Raw genomic sequence first — 16744 nt, forward strand, 5'->3', positions numbered from 1 at the left:
CGATCTACAGTAGACCCTGCCTTACTCGCCTTGCATTTGTTCGTAAAAGTATTGGTACTGAGTTGATTTCATAACCTGCCTTATTTTTCTCTCCCGTCCTAACTAATACTAGAGTGCCATCTAGGTTAATGCATACACCTCTGTCTGCAAATAAGTGATGCCAGTGAACCTAGACTTGTCGAACTATTGTTAGGGGGATTGATCTTTTTCTTATAGTATTGTGATTGAAGTTTTTTGCCGTATTAGTGCCAGAGTGTTTTTCATAGATGTGTTTTTATAAATAAATAACTATATATCTTTACACCAAAGCCTTGTTCCGTGTTTGCTTGTTCTACTGTGTAAATTGCCCTATTTTGTATACTCCACATACTGCCTAACTCTTCTTGAGGGAAGTCTGACTGCTCAGCCACAGCTACCAAGTGAATCTGTGTGGTACAGACTGCTACCAAGTGGGTTTACTGCCAAACACCTGTGGTCCTAAATCTTTTGCAGTGGTCCCAGAGGGAACTGCACAGGTTTCCGCCTAACAGTAACCTATCTGGATTTACAGACTATGTATTTGTGTATATCATGACAAGATGCACACAATACAGTAACATTACATTAGAGGGTATTTGTTTATGCTATGGCAGGATATTCACGTTATGAGTGACACACGTTGTATGGGTGAGGTAACTGTGAGTTCAGTATTTGGAACTTTACTGAGGGGAGTGCCCGTGTGTGGATATCACAGAGGCACAGTTCCATTGAGAAAGTCAGAGTCGTGCAAAGACGAAGCTAGTCGGCGTGCAATGATATGTGTCAGGCAGGTAGAGTTAGTGTTACGGGGACCAGTGTAATGATGGACAGCTTAGCTGGAGCACAGCGGAGGGCAGCGTTCGGAGCACCAGGCTCCTAAGGCTCCGGACAGGCTCAAGACAGGGGTAGCCCTTGTGTGTCTACCTTCGTGTGGAGGGCTGGCTCTCACCTGCCGGCTCTCATTGGTCGAGATAAGCGGTGCGGCAGCCAATCGGAGGCCGTGTTGGTTCGGCTCAGGAACCCAGGATGCTGTTAGTCTCAGGATCGGCGAACGGCCATCTTGGAATGCATTTGCCTCATGGTAGGCATTAGCGATCAGCTGGGTTTCGGCACAGATGTAGCTGCGGTTGAGCTGCTGCAAATTCTGGCATCCGGCAGCACAGCGTGGTTCAGAACGCAGCAAAGCCGCCAAAATAAGACTGACAATTCTATTTTTAAAATCAAACTGTATAGGGGACATCCGGCTTACCTATCATCAGGTAGATGCATGAGCCCTTTGTAGCACTGCTCCTGCAATGCTATTGGGCAGAGCTCCTGCTCCTGCACGGGTTTGTGGTGGGATTGTGCATGTTTGGACAATAAAGACAAGATATCTTAAGAAGAAGGAATAGCTACTTATGTCATTGAGAATTGTCGAGAGCTGTGTAATGCTACAAATAGCTTGTTAAATGGTTCTCTCCTGGTATGCCTGTGAATGTTTGTTTGTCATATAAAACATAGTATTTTCACTTTTGATGTAACTTAACCCTTTTTATTTAAGAATTATTATGAACCACAGTGATTCATCAGACATCTGTATTGTTACTTTAACTGTTGAAACATATGTTATACAAACAGCATTATGAGAGAATAATTAACGTATATCATATTGAACAACGTGCTAATGATTACTAGGTGTTCTTTTGTTTAAAATGTTCACTATTTAATATGATATTTTTTGATGATTTTCATATAAATTGATGTTACTGGGTTTTATTCTGAGCTCTGCTGCCATTTAAATTGTCTCTTGTGCTCTGGCAGATCTGGATCGGATTTCTGGGAAAAGGAAAGATGCAAGATAAATGTGCTGTTGTGCTGATGTGTGTGGTCAACAGTACCCAAACTGCGTGTGGGTACTGCACGTGGGTCTGTTTCTAGGTAGTACGTGTCAAGAGCACTTGAAATATCCGTCCAGTATCAAGCCTTGAGTGCCCATGGCGAGAGGATGGATTGGTCGGGATTGTAATATACATGTGCGTTAGAGAGGTGCAATGTTCTGATTTTTAATGTATTTTGGCACGGGTGTACAATTGCAGTGTGTGGGAAGATTAGTTGGTATGTGTATTGGGAATTGGAACAAAGAATTTGAGCATGTTAGTGCTGGGAGAGGTTAGGGTAGAGCCTTATAGGCATTTGAAGCATCCATCAGTGTGTTCATGCCGATGTCCTAGTAGTATTGCGCCGAGTGGATTGGTATACCTGACAATAGACAGCATGCAGGATCTGGTGCTCAATCACAGTGAGAAAGACAGGGGAAAGCACTATGAGCATACAGTGAGAGGTAAGCCACCTGCGGAGTAAAGTTGCACAAGGGGAAAAATCACAGTCGGCACACCCAGCAGCAAATCACAGTGAATACTTTGAAGTATAATCAGAGTGCGGCCAAATTACACTGGGAAACCTTGGAGCAAATTTACAGTGGGCCAAACCATAGTGAGGTAGTTGGGATCAAAATCAGCAGACCAACTCAGAGCAAAAATACAGTGGGAGACCAGTGAGTATAATCACAGAGGGAGACCAGTGAGCAAAAAAATGCAATGGTACAAATGTGTTTTTTTGATTCTGTAAACATGTTTTACGGATCTTTTTGATTGCACTAAACATTTCACGATGATGATTGCACTAAACTCAAAAGGGGAGGCAGGTAAGTAATGCACATCAATGGAAGAGCCAACATTGGAGGGCTTAATTTCTCATGTGTTGACTCTTTCATAGATGTACATGCTTCAATAGAATTGAAGCAGTTAACATAGAAGGAATTGAAAGAGATGTTGGACTCCCTATCATGCTCTGGAATACATGTGAAGGCTGCAGACCTTGGTGAACTTGAAGTGTTCTCCACATTGCTGTCCTGCAACTGCACAACAGTGTGGATGTCTGCTGTAGCTAACCGTTGGCTTGTAGAGTGAGCCATTATTTACCAGGGAGTAGATCTCCCAGCTACTCCATTACAACAGTAAATGTATGTTATGTTCCATTGTCTAAGCCCCTGGTTGGAGTGATGCTAACTAGCAGAAGGCTCAAATGCAATAAACAATTAATCAGTTGTCCTGAAATCCTTGGATTATTCCAATACAGAAAAATAGGTATGGAATGATTCTTGGAAATGTTTGTTACAATTACAGTCTGGTTGACAGAGAACTGAGGCAGTAACTTGGGTTGTAAACAAGGATGCCGTCTCAAAAAGACTGCCTTTAAAAACCTTATTCATTGGTTCCTTTACCCAGAATGTTTGGATCGCCCCAACACACCTTGCTGATGTGATGCCAATAACGAATGCTGTCTTCCATGAATTGAATGTGCGTGCCAACTGGTGCATATGTTCAAAACAGGAATTCAGATGATTTGATAAAAATGTAGTCAACCCACATGAACATACTGGCTTGAAACAGGTAGGTAGAAAGGTGCACAATACAGCTTTCATGAATTGCTTCACCATGCAGATTGTGAAGAAGGATGGGGAGATGTCACCAGCCATGAGTTAGGTGATCGCCTTTAAGCAGACTTTTAGGAGAGTGTACAGTTCAAAGAGGTCAGGAAGAATGTGATGTGCTTGCATCGGGTTACAGTTGCACCACATGTACAAGTCCTTTAATTTTCTAAAATAGGTTGTTCTAGTGTCTTTCGTTATGAGAACATCAATACAGTGTTTGATGAGACTTGTGTCCACTTTGCAGCCACTCAGGCAGGGGCATTGCTGGGGGGGGCTAAGGGGGCTATAGCCCCTGATCTTTTGGTTGTAGCCCCGGATAGAATCTCAGCAGCTACAGCCAAAAGAATAGCTAGCCCCCAGTCCCAACAGTTCCGACATCAGCTTAGCCCCGGGTCTTTTCCAGACCTAGCAACTCCCCTGCACTCAGGCACCAATTTGTCATGAAGAGAAACTTCAGATCATGTCAAGAATGTTCATTCCTTTCCTTGTCAAAAGCTTAGTTTGCACTTTGGGGTTTATCACGCTAGCTCTGGGGAGAGCTCTGAAGGTATGACTACCACAGTTGCCTGGCCCACACTGTGGATCATTTAAAATAAGGTTGTCTGTAGTCTGGTCAGAACATGAGGCACCTTGAGGATGAGAGGAAAGACATATGAAAGCTTTGCTGACAAAGGGACCGAGACAGCTTCCACCAGCTAACTGTTTTCCAAAATCTATCCAAAAGGCCAATAATTGGAATTGATCTCCCTCCAAACCGGTTAATGTACAGTGTGCCCCACCTGTGGAAGATGGAATACAGCTGTTGTTTGTTTACCACCCATTCGTGAGACAACAATTAATCTCTGGTTCCCTTGGATTGAGAATGTTTGTTTAAAGTCATAAAGCTGTCGGTGGTGTGCCTCCTCAAACCAAAAAGTGGATCTGGTGTTGCCCTGCTTGTTGACATAGTGCATCAATATGACATTGTCAATCTCCACTGTCAGCCTTGCACCCTTGCAAACAGGCAAAAGGAACTTCAGGGCCAAAATGATCACTTGAACATGCAAACTGTTGATGTAGTTTAGCTATTCCTCTTGTATCCAGATGCTTATGACAGTGGAGTTGATTAGATTAAAAAGGCATACCTTTGCAAAGATTGTAAATCTGCACCCATTCTTTTAGGGCCGACCTAAACATTTGTCTCAAGGGGTGATTGCTGTTCACATGCTTCCTCGACTTGCTTCCACTGCCTGTCTATTATTTCTTGGATTACTGTAATTCTGAGTTTGCAGTTAGGAAAAAGGCAAATACAATAAAACATCAGATCCAGTAGGGTTTTTAATTTTCTTACAGCAAATCTGGACAGCAATGTCAAGGCTCTCACTGAGTTCCAATCTTTGATTAGCCTGTCCTCGATTGGCTTTCATGTACTAACCATGTTTTGTAGTGGAGCCCCTTGACATGGGGAAAGAAATTACATTTGGTGGTTTTTGATACACGGCAAGACTACAGAAGGTTGATGGTGTCTTGACGGTTGGCCAGCATTGATTAATTTGAGCTTATAACATTGCTAAGGTAAGATAAACATGTTGCTCCTGTCACTACATGTGATCTGAAGCCAAATAAAAGGACCTTCTATTGCTAATGAACTCCTTTTCCACAAATCACAGATCCACCATACCAGATGGCCGTATCTTTTGATCCGTGAAATTGCCTCTAGGAACATAGTCATTCTGAACATTTGTCTCATGACTACATTGTTCTGAGATCTGGGGTTTAGGATTGGTCTCCATTTGCTGTTCCTTTTTTGCTAAAAAGTAGTGGGAGCACAAACCTCAATTCCTTCACAGTCTGTGGACCTTTTTTGTCTGACCCTCTGCGTAGGCTTGCCTGAACCTTCTTTACAAACAGGTTTGGATGGTGATTACAATGTTTTATGGGCAGAGAGGTTTGTGAAGATTTCACAAATTCAAGGCTGTGTGCTTTGTTTACTATGTCCAACACACATTGATATGAAGTTATTTTCCACCACATTGAGAAGTATTAGAGGACCCTCCACCCACTGGGGTGATAAAGGTTTTGGGGAGCTGGGGGAAGGGCATAGTCCTGCATCAGTCAGGTCTGCCTGGAGGGGTGGGATTTTTATTGCCTCCAACGCTTACATCTGTTAAAAAATGGCTTCTGTGACAGTTGCTGGTAAAACAGAGAGCACAGAATGGACAGCAATGAATTTTGCGATTAATAGGAATAGGACACCCTTTTTGTCCCTAATGCTCCAAAACGCGAACCCCGAATAGAATAAAAATGCCTTCTCAGCCAGAGCCTGGTTTTGGAAGTATTTGTATCGGCCTTAATGCACTTAAGCCAGTCATCAAAAGCTTTGACAAATAATGTATTATCATCAACGAGCATGTCAACTATCCATGTTTAGATCTCTGGGCCGAAATTTGGAAATGCCATCCAAGCTTGCCTTCAGAGGATTTCCTTACCGGGCCTCTGTCAAAACCTAGTGTCTCCAATAGACACAGGTGAGTTGATCGTCTCGTATAGTTGGGTGAAAGCGTGCCTTCCTTTTGATGATTCTTGCATCGTCCTGTTTTCCTTGGGGAAGATGTTTGCCCAGCTGGAACATCATGTACCACATCTGTTTATTGTACTGTACACTGATGGCAACATCAATTGTACCCTTGAAGGCAAGAGGGGCATAGTGGACACCTTCTTTCTCTTGGGATGCAATTTTCCACTTTCTCTGTCACCTAGCCACTATGGTGATTGCTGATTTTGGTTTAGGATGGCCTCTGAAGTCTAGTTAAGCATCAATCAGAAATATGTACCAGCTGTCAGCTCCGGGGAGGGCAGCTTGATGGCTGTGCTCCTGTGCTTGGACTGAACCCTCACTCAACAATGGGCCTGATTCATGGATTATTTGCGCCAAAAGAAATGGATTTGTGCGCCATTCTGCCAGCAAATCCCTGTTTAACTACCATTAGTTTGCAAACAAACCCCATGTGGGCAGAATGGCGCACAAATCCCATTTTTTTTGGCGCAAATAATCCATGAATCAGGCCCACTGGCTGATCTGCTTACAACTGTGTCAATCCAACCAGCAAAAGGGCAGACATGAGGAATGATGTCCCTGAGGGAAGAGAAGATAAAATACTGGAGCTTTTAACTAAAGTAACCTTGGATGTAGCTGAGATCAAGGAAAAAGTATCCAATGCTGAAGAAAGATATATTGAGCTGACATCAAACATAAACAGAGTTGAAATGCATTTGACTGAAGTGGATTATAAGGTTTTGAGGATGGCGGATCAGATAAGTGACTCACCCTCCAAGAATGATAAATTATCTTTGAAGATTTTTGAACAAGAATATTTTTCAAGAAGAAATAACGTCAGAATTGCTGGTTTTCCAGAAAATAGAGAAGGGCAGACCTATGGATTTCTTGGAGAAAGCTCTGATTACCCTGCTCAAGCTAGATCCAAAAATAAAACTGGGGATGGAAAGAGCGCATAAGACTCTGGGACCAGAGCCTGGGCTTGGCCAGAGACCAAGACACTTTGTAGTCAAATTCTTGAGATTGCCAATTAAGGAGATGATCTTACAGAAAGCACAGGAGCTGGGTGATCTTTCATGGGGAGCTCACAGAATCATATTTGGAGACTTAAGTCGAGATGTGCTGGATTAAAGGAAAGAATTCAACATAGCAAAAGAGAAAGCAAGAAGCAAAAACCTCAAGTATTATATAGTGTATTCACCTATATTTCGTGTTATAATGGATGGTCAGCGATATTCCTACACTGACTACAAGAGTGCTGAGGCTTTCCTAAGTGATCTGGAGAGGGAGCATGAGCCAATGGAAGCAGCAAGTACCTCACAAAGGATTATTCCAACAAAGAAGAAAAGATAATAAAGATTTCTCAAAATGCAAGACTTTAATCATTTTAATTTTCTGTTGATGGTTAAGTCTCAATATTATTTCTCACAATCTTTATTTGTAATTTTTATTCCCCCAAAAAAGAGGTTTAATACAGTAATGTGTGTGATTTCCTATTACCGTTAAACCATTTCCAGTTGTTTTCTTTTGCTTTGTGAGCTCGGAACAATTATAAGAAAGAACCCTGTGGTAACGGGATATTGTCAAACGTACATGTTCAGGAAACTTTGTGCCTGATCACAGTGCGAAGAGCATGGATTACGTGTCTGGATGAGAGGAAATGGGTGGTCTGTTACATGCAGGATCTTGTGGCTGCGCCTGAATATGGTATCAGTCTTGGGCTTTCTGTTGCAGCGCGGTACCAGGACAGATCAAAATGTTTTGGGCTAAGGAGACGTTAATGCATGTGCAAGGTTTAACAAACATGTTCGCTGGAAATGCACAAAGGTACTGGTTTGCAAGCTGACATGGCTTGGAAGAATGGGGGTCATGCCGCAGATCTCCTTTTTTTGGCAGAGGTGTAGCACGCTGTAATGCACAGCCTTTAGATAATTCACTGTCCTGGTCCACATGTAACACTGAAAGAAAGAGGGGGAAAAGAAGCAGATGGAAAGGAAATATGGCTGATAAGGGTTACAGATTGTAAGACTACTCCTGAACTAGCGGTTACAATTGTAATAGAATTGGAATGTAGTGCAAATCTTGCTGGCGTCTTCTTCACAACTTAATGGAAATGAAGAATATTATAAATAGGAGATATCATGGATTCATGTATAGTTGTTACATGTCCTGACTGATTATTTGTGGACCTTACAGTTGCAGCAATGTGTTATGATGAGCAAAGCTGTATGAGGGAAACCACAGAAGAGTTGTATATAAAAGGAAACAAGGTTGGAGGATGCTTATTGTGGGGTGTCATGTTGATTGATGGCTTTTTGTAAGGCAATGCTTTGAATGGCAATAACTTGAGATCCTGGTACTATTTTGTGGCATGTAGCAATGTTGAATTGCTAATGAGAGGAAGGTGGGCAGGTTAACTGTCAATTGTAAGGATGATGGTAGGAGCATTTTTTTTTTATAGATCTGGAAGTACTATGCAGTCAATTAGTAACGGGGAGAGGCAATTGCTGGCAACAATTCACTATAATGGAATGTCCATTGGCCTGCAGTTCATGTTGTGGCTAATCAGTACTGCTAAATGGTGAGGGCATATTAATGGAGAGTTAAAGTTAACAGAAGGGCTGGATTTCCACAACTTGAACTATAGCATAGCAAGAATTTGTCTACTGCTCAAAGAAACAAGACTGAGCAGATACAGGAATTCGATAGAGTTAATAGGCAGTTAGAAATGGGGGTGGGGCAACTGATAAAGTCAGAGTGCTACCAGGTAATGGCACAGATCTAGGGGATAATAGTTCTGAACTACCGCTATAATGTAAATATTGAGGCTAATAATCATTCTGTGAGGAAATGGAACGTTGAGATGGAAACATTATTGATTTGTTCTCTATGTGTTTTGGTAAGTGTCTTGGGTCGATGTTGTTTTATGTGTGTTGTCCGTTTGATAAACAAGTATTTGTCACATCAGAAGTTGATAATCCCATTCGTTCAACTGACCACAGTTTGGTTCCCAACCAGAAATTTGAATTAGTTCAATTATGATAGATCACTATTAGGGCCATTAAGAAGCATACCAAGAATCATAGAAACAATAGGTTGACTAACATCGAAAATAAACTATGATTAAAATAGATATTAATTGCAGAAATAGGGAAACAGGAGGAGAGGGGAAACAAGTGATTTAATTGATGAATGAGTGAGTTATCTTTTTGTTCATGGAACGTTAAAGGTCTGAACAATCCCCGGAAGAGAAAGGAAGTAATGCTGAGGTAGAAGAGGGAAAAGGTGGATGTTGTCCTTTTGCAAGAAACCCACTTATTGGAAAAATCAAAGAATTGAATGACCAATATGACATATAATAAGGCACTGTTAAACTGTTACGTCTCTAAGTTACGAGGAGTGGGAATATTATTTCCCAGGGGATTAGGTATGATTGTGGAAAGGGTAACTGTGGATGATGAGGGGGAGAATGATATTGGTTGATGTAAAGAATTAGGAGAAATTATCACAATAGGTTCCATCTTTGGTCCATGTACTGCGGGGAACAACTTTTTCACAAAAGTTACTTCTATGCTACAGAATTTGTGTGGAGAATACATTGTATTGGGGGGGGTGATTTCAACTGTGTCCTAACCATACATTAGATCACTTGGCACAGTGCCTATACACAGCAAAGAGTGCAAGTAGTGTGTTTGTAGCACTTCTGCATAGTTTTGATCTAGCAGACATCTGGAGAACTTTGTACCCGTGGGAGAGATGGTACTCCTTCTCACCAGTTCATGATTCATATTCTAGAATCAATTATTTCTTGATTTCTGATAAACTCATTGCAAAAGACTATTAGCGTGGAGATTATGGAACGAGAGTTATCGGATCATTCTATGATCAAATTGAAGCTAGAACTAGGTAGTGTAAGGTCAAAATTCTCTAGGTGCCACTTAAAAACATATATATTAAAGGAGCAAGATACATTGACATCTTTAAAATCATTTATTAAGTCCTTCTTCGAAATGTACAAAGGTTAAGCTAATGAATTATTGGTCTGGGATAGCTTCAAAGCCGCTATTTGAGGGGAAATTATGAATATTACATCCCTCACAAGGAAATTGGGAATGAAAGAATTGATAGGTTAGGCAGGATGCAGAGGAAATACCAATTGTCAAAAATGAGTGAAGGTTAAAATGGATAGAGCACGAGAATTCCTGAGAAGTGAAATGGATATGCAGAGTGAGAAGGGTCTGTTTTACATGAAACATAAGTATTGGGAGCAAGGAGAAAAGGGTGCTAGGCTGTTAGCCAACACATTGAAGGTATTGGTTGACAGGGCATATGACCATAAAATAGTGAATGGGCATGGAATGTCGTTAGTGAACAGTACAGATATATGCGAACGTTTTAGGAACTTGTATTCGTCGCTGTACACTGAAACCCAATTTCCAACATTGGACAATTTAGATGAATTTTTCGGAAAAATTGTTATGCCAACGTTAACGGTGGAACAAGCAATAGAAATGGACCAACAATGCGGGAGGCATGTATTACAGTAATTCCTAAACCAGGTAGGGACCATACAAAGTGAGAGAATTGTAGGCCAATATCCTTGTTAAACGTGGATCATAAAATATTTACTAGGATACTGACCAACCACTTGGTCATGTACATTGGTGGACTGATTGAGTGCTCTCAAGTTGGGTTTATGCATGGGAGACATTGCTCAATCATATTAGAACTATCATAGATCTATTAGGGCTTCCTAAGGATGAGGTGAGGAATATCCTACTAATATTTATGGATGCAGAGAAGACGTTCGATCGGGTCAATTGTTTTTTTTTTTACTATACATTAAAGAAACTTGGATGTGGAAACACTTTTGTGAGACTATTAAAGCTTTGCACTCTTCAATCAGTGCACAAATATGGGTAAATGGAGAACTTTCTGCCTCTTTCCCCTTATCAAGGGGTACTAGAGAAGGGTGCACACTATCACCTCTTCTCTTCAATTTGGCTTTGGAACCCTTGATAGCTTATATTATGCATGAACAAGGGCTACGAGGGCTTAGAGTGGGGGATAAAGAAATTAAGATGTTATGTTATGCATATGATATGATGAAAATTCTGGCCAAGGAGGGTGGGGATAGGCTTAAGAGTATGTTCGAGGAGGTGAGTTGCCTGTCAGGTTATTAGATTAATTGGGAGAAGTCCGTGGTTTTTCCATTGGATATTACTCACCCATGCAGCAACTTGGAAGCTTGGAATTGTCAATGTGCTATGGGGAGTGTGAAATATTTGGGTGTCCATCTCGTCCGAGATTTTAAGAGGATGGTAGAGTTTAATGTAACCAAACTAGTAGAGGTGCTGCACAGGCATGTGTTGAAATGGGCTTGCTTAACGCTTAACATCTGGGCTAAGGTTAATGCAATAGAAATGGTGCTATTGCCCAAGGTTCTTTACATCATTCAATCTATTCCACTTAAGTTTACGAAGAGGATTCCTAGACAGATCGATATCGTTTTCAGAATTTTGTTTGGGGGAAGGCAACAGATCTAGGATCCTGAGATATGTTCTAATGCGAGCAGTGGGAGAGGTGGGGTGGATATCCCAATTTAGAGGATTATTGCAATGGTTTTGTATTGAAGAAATCAGCACTATACTTTAACGGGAGAGATAACTGCGCACCATTGTGGATGGCTATAGAGAAAGAGAAATGTTTGCCATATTCTCTGTAAGATGTATATGCTATGGGGAAAATGCCCAATTTGATGCTAAGCTACCTACCATAAAAATGACTAGAGATGCATTGAGGTTTTTTATGATCAGTAGCAGAGGAAATATATGTATTTATTATGATGCATCCTTGTGGCATAACCTGGGGCTACAGATGGGAAATATGTGCTGGTGGCGTTGGGTAATGAGAGAAATTCTGAGGATGTATGATGTGTGGAAGGATGGACGAATGGTTCCTTTTGAGGCACTCAGAAGGAACTTTGGTCTAGGGAAAAGAGAGCAAAAGCATTATATGGAGTTGGAATTGCTTCTCTTACACAGAGAGGGGATGTTAACTAGTCATATAATGGAAAGGCTGACAATCTGAAGTATATTTTTCATTCCTCTCTACGTATGGTTTTGACCTATCTAAGGCTGATGACTATGCATGCTTCGTGCACTGCTTCATGGGAGAAACTACGGCAAGCGTGGGTGAAAAGAGTTGGGCAAAGGCATAACTGTAAAAGAATGGGATAGCTTGACAAGGATTGGCACTGATTCAAAGATGGATTTAAATTTGTGATATGTGCATCAGAGGATTTTGTGTAATTTATACTGGACCCCGGCATGGATGGTTGACTTTGGTATGGCTATCAATGACTCTTGCTGCGGTTGTGGCCAGAGAGGGGGTACCCTAATGCACAAGCTATGGGAATGTCCAAGAGTGTTGGGCTTTTGGGATGAAGTTCTAGACAGAGTGGATATAATACTGGGAGTAGAATTTCCAAGATCATCATATTCAGTAATTCTGCTTTCAAATACGGTTAGGTGTGTGACAGCTCGAGAACATAGTAGATGGATTAATACAGCATTGGTTGTGACAGCAAAAGTGGAGGGATAGTTGACCGATTTACAGATGTTGTCTAGCTATGAGAAGGTCATATTAAAAAAGCAGAAACCTGGGGACGAATATTCTGACATATGGGGTCCATTCAATGAGCTGTATAGTTAATACTAAATTACTTTAATAATGGTAGGAGTAAGGGGAAAAAGGTGTACATTGGAAGGACGTGAATGAATGGGATGAAAATAGGGAACTATTTGTTGTTTGTTTATATAGGTTTTGTGTATTTTGTGTAGTCTTGTCATCTTTGTAGGATTGTTGTAGTTGCAATGAATTAGTTATGGTGAACAAGGTTACGTAAAATGAATGTAGTTGAGTGCAATATTAGATTATAGAGTACAGTAAGAATTAAGTGATTGAAATGGCAATCCTTGGATGTTACTTGCTGAATGTATTGTATATTTGTAAAATGATAAATAAAGAGTTAAAAAAAGAAAGAAATCTGTACCATGAATGTGGGTGCCGAGAGGGGAACCTTTCGAAGTTGGCTTCTTGACTTCCAAGTATTATCTGCTATCAGTAATACTCAGTTGTTGTTGATGTTCCATTGGATCATACCAGAAATGTTCCTTCTCCACAGGAGTGATCTAAAGGTTAAATCAGAGGAACACCTTGGTTATCATGTGTTAAAAGGAAAGGAAATAATATGGAGTAGAGACTCTTGACAGTAGTTCCAGGCATCCACTCTTGGAAGCCACATAGTCTTCATATTCATCTTTCACTTGGGCCATGTAATGGTATGTTTCCCCTTCGTGTGGTTCCTCTCACACATCTCTACCACTTGTTCGGTCAGGTCTACCTCATCATCCAAGGCATGAGGGGCTATGCCTTCTTCTTGGGGAGCTGTTGAAGAGAGGTCCATTGCCATAGAAATAGTTATTAAGGGGTTGAATCTTAAAGTTTGTAGTCTGTGTAGATGGGATACACCCAGTAGGATTGTAGCTGACTACATAGTCCTCCTGTTGCAGATGTACAAAATGTGGCTCCAGTTGGTCTCACGCTATGGTGCCATTCTCTCTGCCACGCAGCACCAAACACCTGGTTGGCCATGACTCTACAGTCATCTCTCTCATGCATCTTTTGTGATCCTTTTGTAACTTTTGCAATGACTGCATTAAGGTAAGTCACAATGGATCATCTTTGTCACCCTCATCTTGTGGCTGTACATACAACCAAGTGTCCTGCTTTGCAGGGATGATTGCAATGTCCTAATCGGAAGTGATATTCAGAAGAAGATAAACTGAAAGGTAAATTGTTGACAAATCAGTAATTTCTACAATTAATTAAAGTGTTTTTGAAGGAAAACAGTTTGTCGTGTAATATGTGCTGTGTATCTCCATTGACAAGATTTGTGTGGATGAAATCAGTGCTGGCAATGGTTTTGTCATCAATAGAACTACTGTGAATGGAAACCTCTCCATTGGCAGAACGTTTGCAGTAAACAAGGTATGCATAGAGCAGGGTGTTTTGTAGGAGATCCACTAAAACTGTCAGTGCATTTTTTCTACTTAACCGCTCCAGCTTCACAAAACCTGGTTAATGTGCATCTGTGTGCATTTGGTGGTGAGCCCTAATAAGGGAGAGAATATATATGGTATTGATATGAGATTATGATAGCAAAAAGGAGACAAGAGAGCAATATTTGCCAGATGATGTGAGTACCAGAGCAAAAAAGTGTAGTAGATGTGGCTATGATGGCAATATATGGTAAATGGTGAATGTCTGGCAAATAACTCTACAATGCCTATGACCAGGGTAAGCAACCTGCAGCTCTCCAGATGTTTTAGCCTACAACTCCCGTCTCCTAAAGACACTATAGACAATGGTAAAGGGATCATGGGAGTCGTAGTCCAGAACATCTGGGCAGCCTGAAGTTGCCTAACCCTGGCCTATAAAAATACCACTGCCTTTGTCAATGCTAATTTTCATGCAGTAGCGTTGAGCTGATTAAGCTTTCTCTTCTGAAAAACAATACCTTACTGTAGAAGGTTTGTGGTTCTGCATACAAAATGGTACAGAAATGGCTGAAAAAAATGGAACCTGAGTTGGTTAGGTATTGTCCAATATGAAATTAATTCCCTCTTGTTGTAAAGTCATCTTTTAAAAATTCTTTTGGGGTACCTGGTAAAACGCATATTCCGACTTTTGTAACAGCAAGCACCACAAAACATGCCCATTTTAAGGTGTAACAGACACCACAACAGACACAGAACGATACACCTGTCACCTGTATCTAATTTCTAGCAACAATTCATTATTCAGAGCTCCTAATCGCCACAGTGACTGAATGTTAGATTAAGTTTCTGCATGCGTGTGATGACAAATTGTTCTCATTCCTAAATCAGCATATGCTTGGATACTGTTCTGTGTACTGAAGGGGCTGCTAATCCGAGAGGTGCAACTACCTGCTTGAAAAGAAGCTATATACATAACAAATGCCGTCCCAAAGGAACATTAACTCGTCTGAAAGAGATGGCACTGATCTCACAAAACCTACATTTCATGTACCTCTATTAGAATGGAAACTGAGAACACTGGGGAGTATATCTAAATAAGAAAATAATACAGAACATTACACTGTTACAACTATGCCAAAAGAACAAATTACTTACCTCTGGTAACGTTCTTTCTGATGGCTGTTCCTCCCACATATTCCTCATCGTTGAGATATCCAATACCCTGTTAGCAGTTTTGAGACTGTTTTACGGCAGAGGGTGTTGTACGTCATTGACTGAATGTCCCTTGGCGGCTTCCATCACGCTCTCAACCATGATGCTGACACTGGTATAAATAGCATGCACCACGCCTGTTGCCCCAGTACATGCGTGCCTCCCTTTAAGCACAGATGTCTCGAAGGCCACCAAAAACCCAGGCGTTGAAAGAGAGGAAGTTTGAAAACAATGGAAATTCACCCAAATATGGAGAGTAGGATGGGAGGGTGATGATGAATATATAGGAGGAACATCTATCACAAATACCATTACCAGGGGAAAGTAATTTGTCTTCTAATTGATTGTGTCCTCCCATCTATCCCTCGTCTTTGATGGACTCCCAGGGCAGTATGTAGAAGGAGGTGGGAAAGGATAGTTTATTTTTGATGCATGCTGTGTAGAACAGCTTTTCCAAACTTTGCCTCCTTATCCGATAGAGAATCCAGGCAGTAATGCTTGGTAAATGTGTGCAGTGAGGACCAAGTTGCAGCACTGCAAATGTCCTGTACTTGTACCCCTCTCTGAAGAGCCGAAGGACTAGCCACATCTTAAGTGGAATGTGCCCTCAAATGATCAGTGACATCTTTGCCCGCCAAGTTGTAGCATTCAGTGAAACATAATATAATCCACCAGGATAGGTTCCGTTTCGTAACAGCCTGACCCAGTCTATGACCAGTATATCCAACAAAGAGCTGGTCGTCCTGTCTGATTTTAGCAAACATGTTGATGTAAAAACTCAATGCCCTTTTTCGGGTCCAAACAGTGTAGCCTTTCTTCATCGTTGAAAGGATGTGGAGGCGGATAAAAGGTAGATAGGACAATCTTTTATGCTAGGTGGGACAAACCAACAAAACCACCTTCTCCATATAAAACGTTATAAACTGTGTTTCTCTAGATAAAGCCTGAAGCTTGCCTACCCGGATCTATATGAATACTGCTAATTTAAAATACTGAAAACAATGATTTTCTTTTCTCGCACGTCACTGAAATTATATGTGGGGGAGTCCCCCCACAGGCTTCTCATACTAGCCTCATATTTTGTATTACCCTAACCCACACCTCCACATATAATTGCGGTGAAATGCACAGTGAAAACTTTGACATTTCCGTCCTCTGTATTTCCATCGGCGGAGTAATGGGATGATACCTGCTTACCCTGCAGGCCAACGTGATTGCTCTAAGAAAAGGCATTCTTGAGAGTCAACATCCTCAAAGAACACAAATGGTAAGGCTCAAACGCAACTCCCAACAAGAATTAAGATCCCATACTCGGACAATAAATGGAACAGGTGGGAACATGTACGTCAGCCCCCTCAGAAACTTGATGACAATGGGAACTTTAAAATAAGAACCCTGTTCCGGAGAGTGCTGAAAGATAGATACCACCGCCAGATATCCCTT

This window comes from Ambystoma mexicanum, chromosome 1p (genome assembly GCF_040938575.1).
Source record: "Ambystoma mexicanum isolate Mex_15411 chromosome 1p, UKY_AmexF1_1, whole genome shotgun sequence".
Taxonomy (NCBI): domain Eukaryota; kingdom Metazoa; phylum Chordata; class Amphibia; order Caudata; family Ambystomatidae; genus Ambystoma; species Ambystoma mexicanum.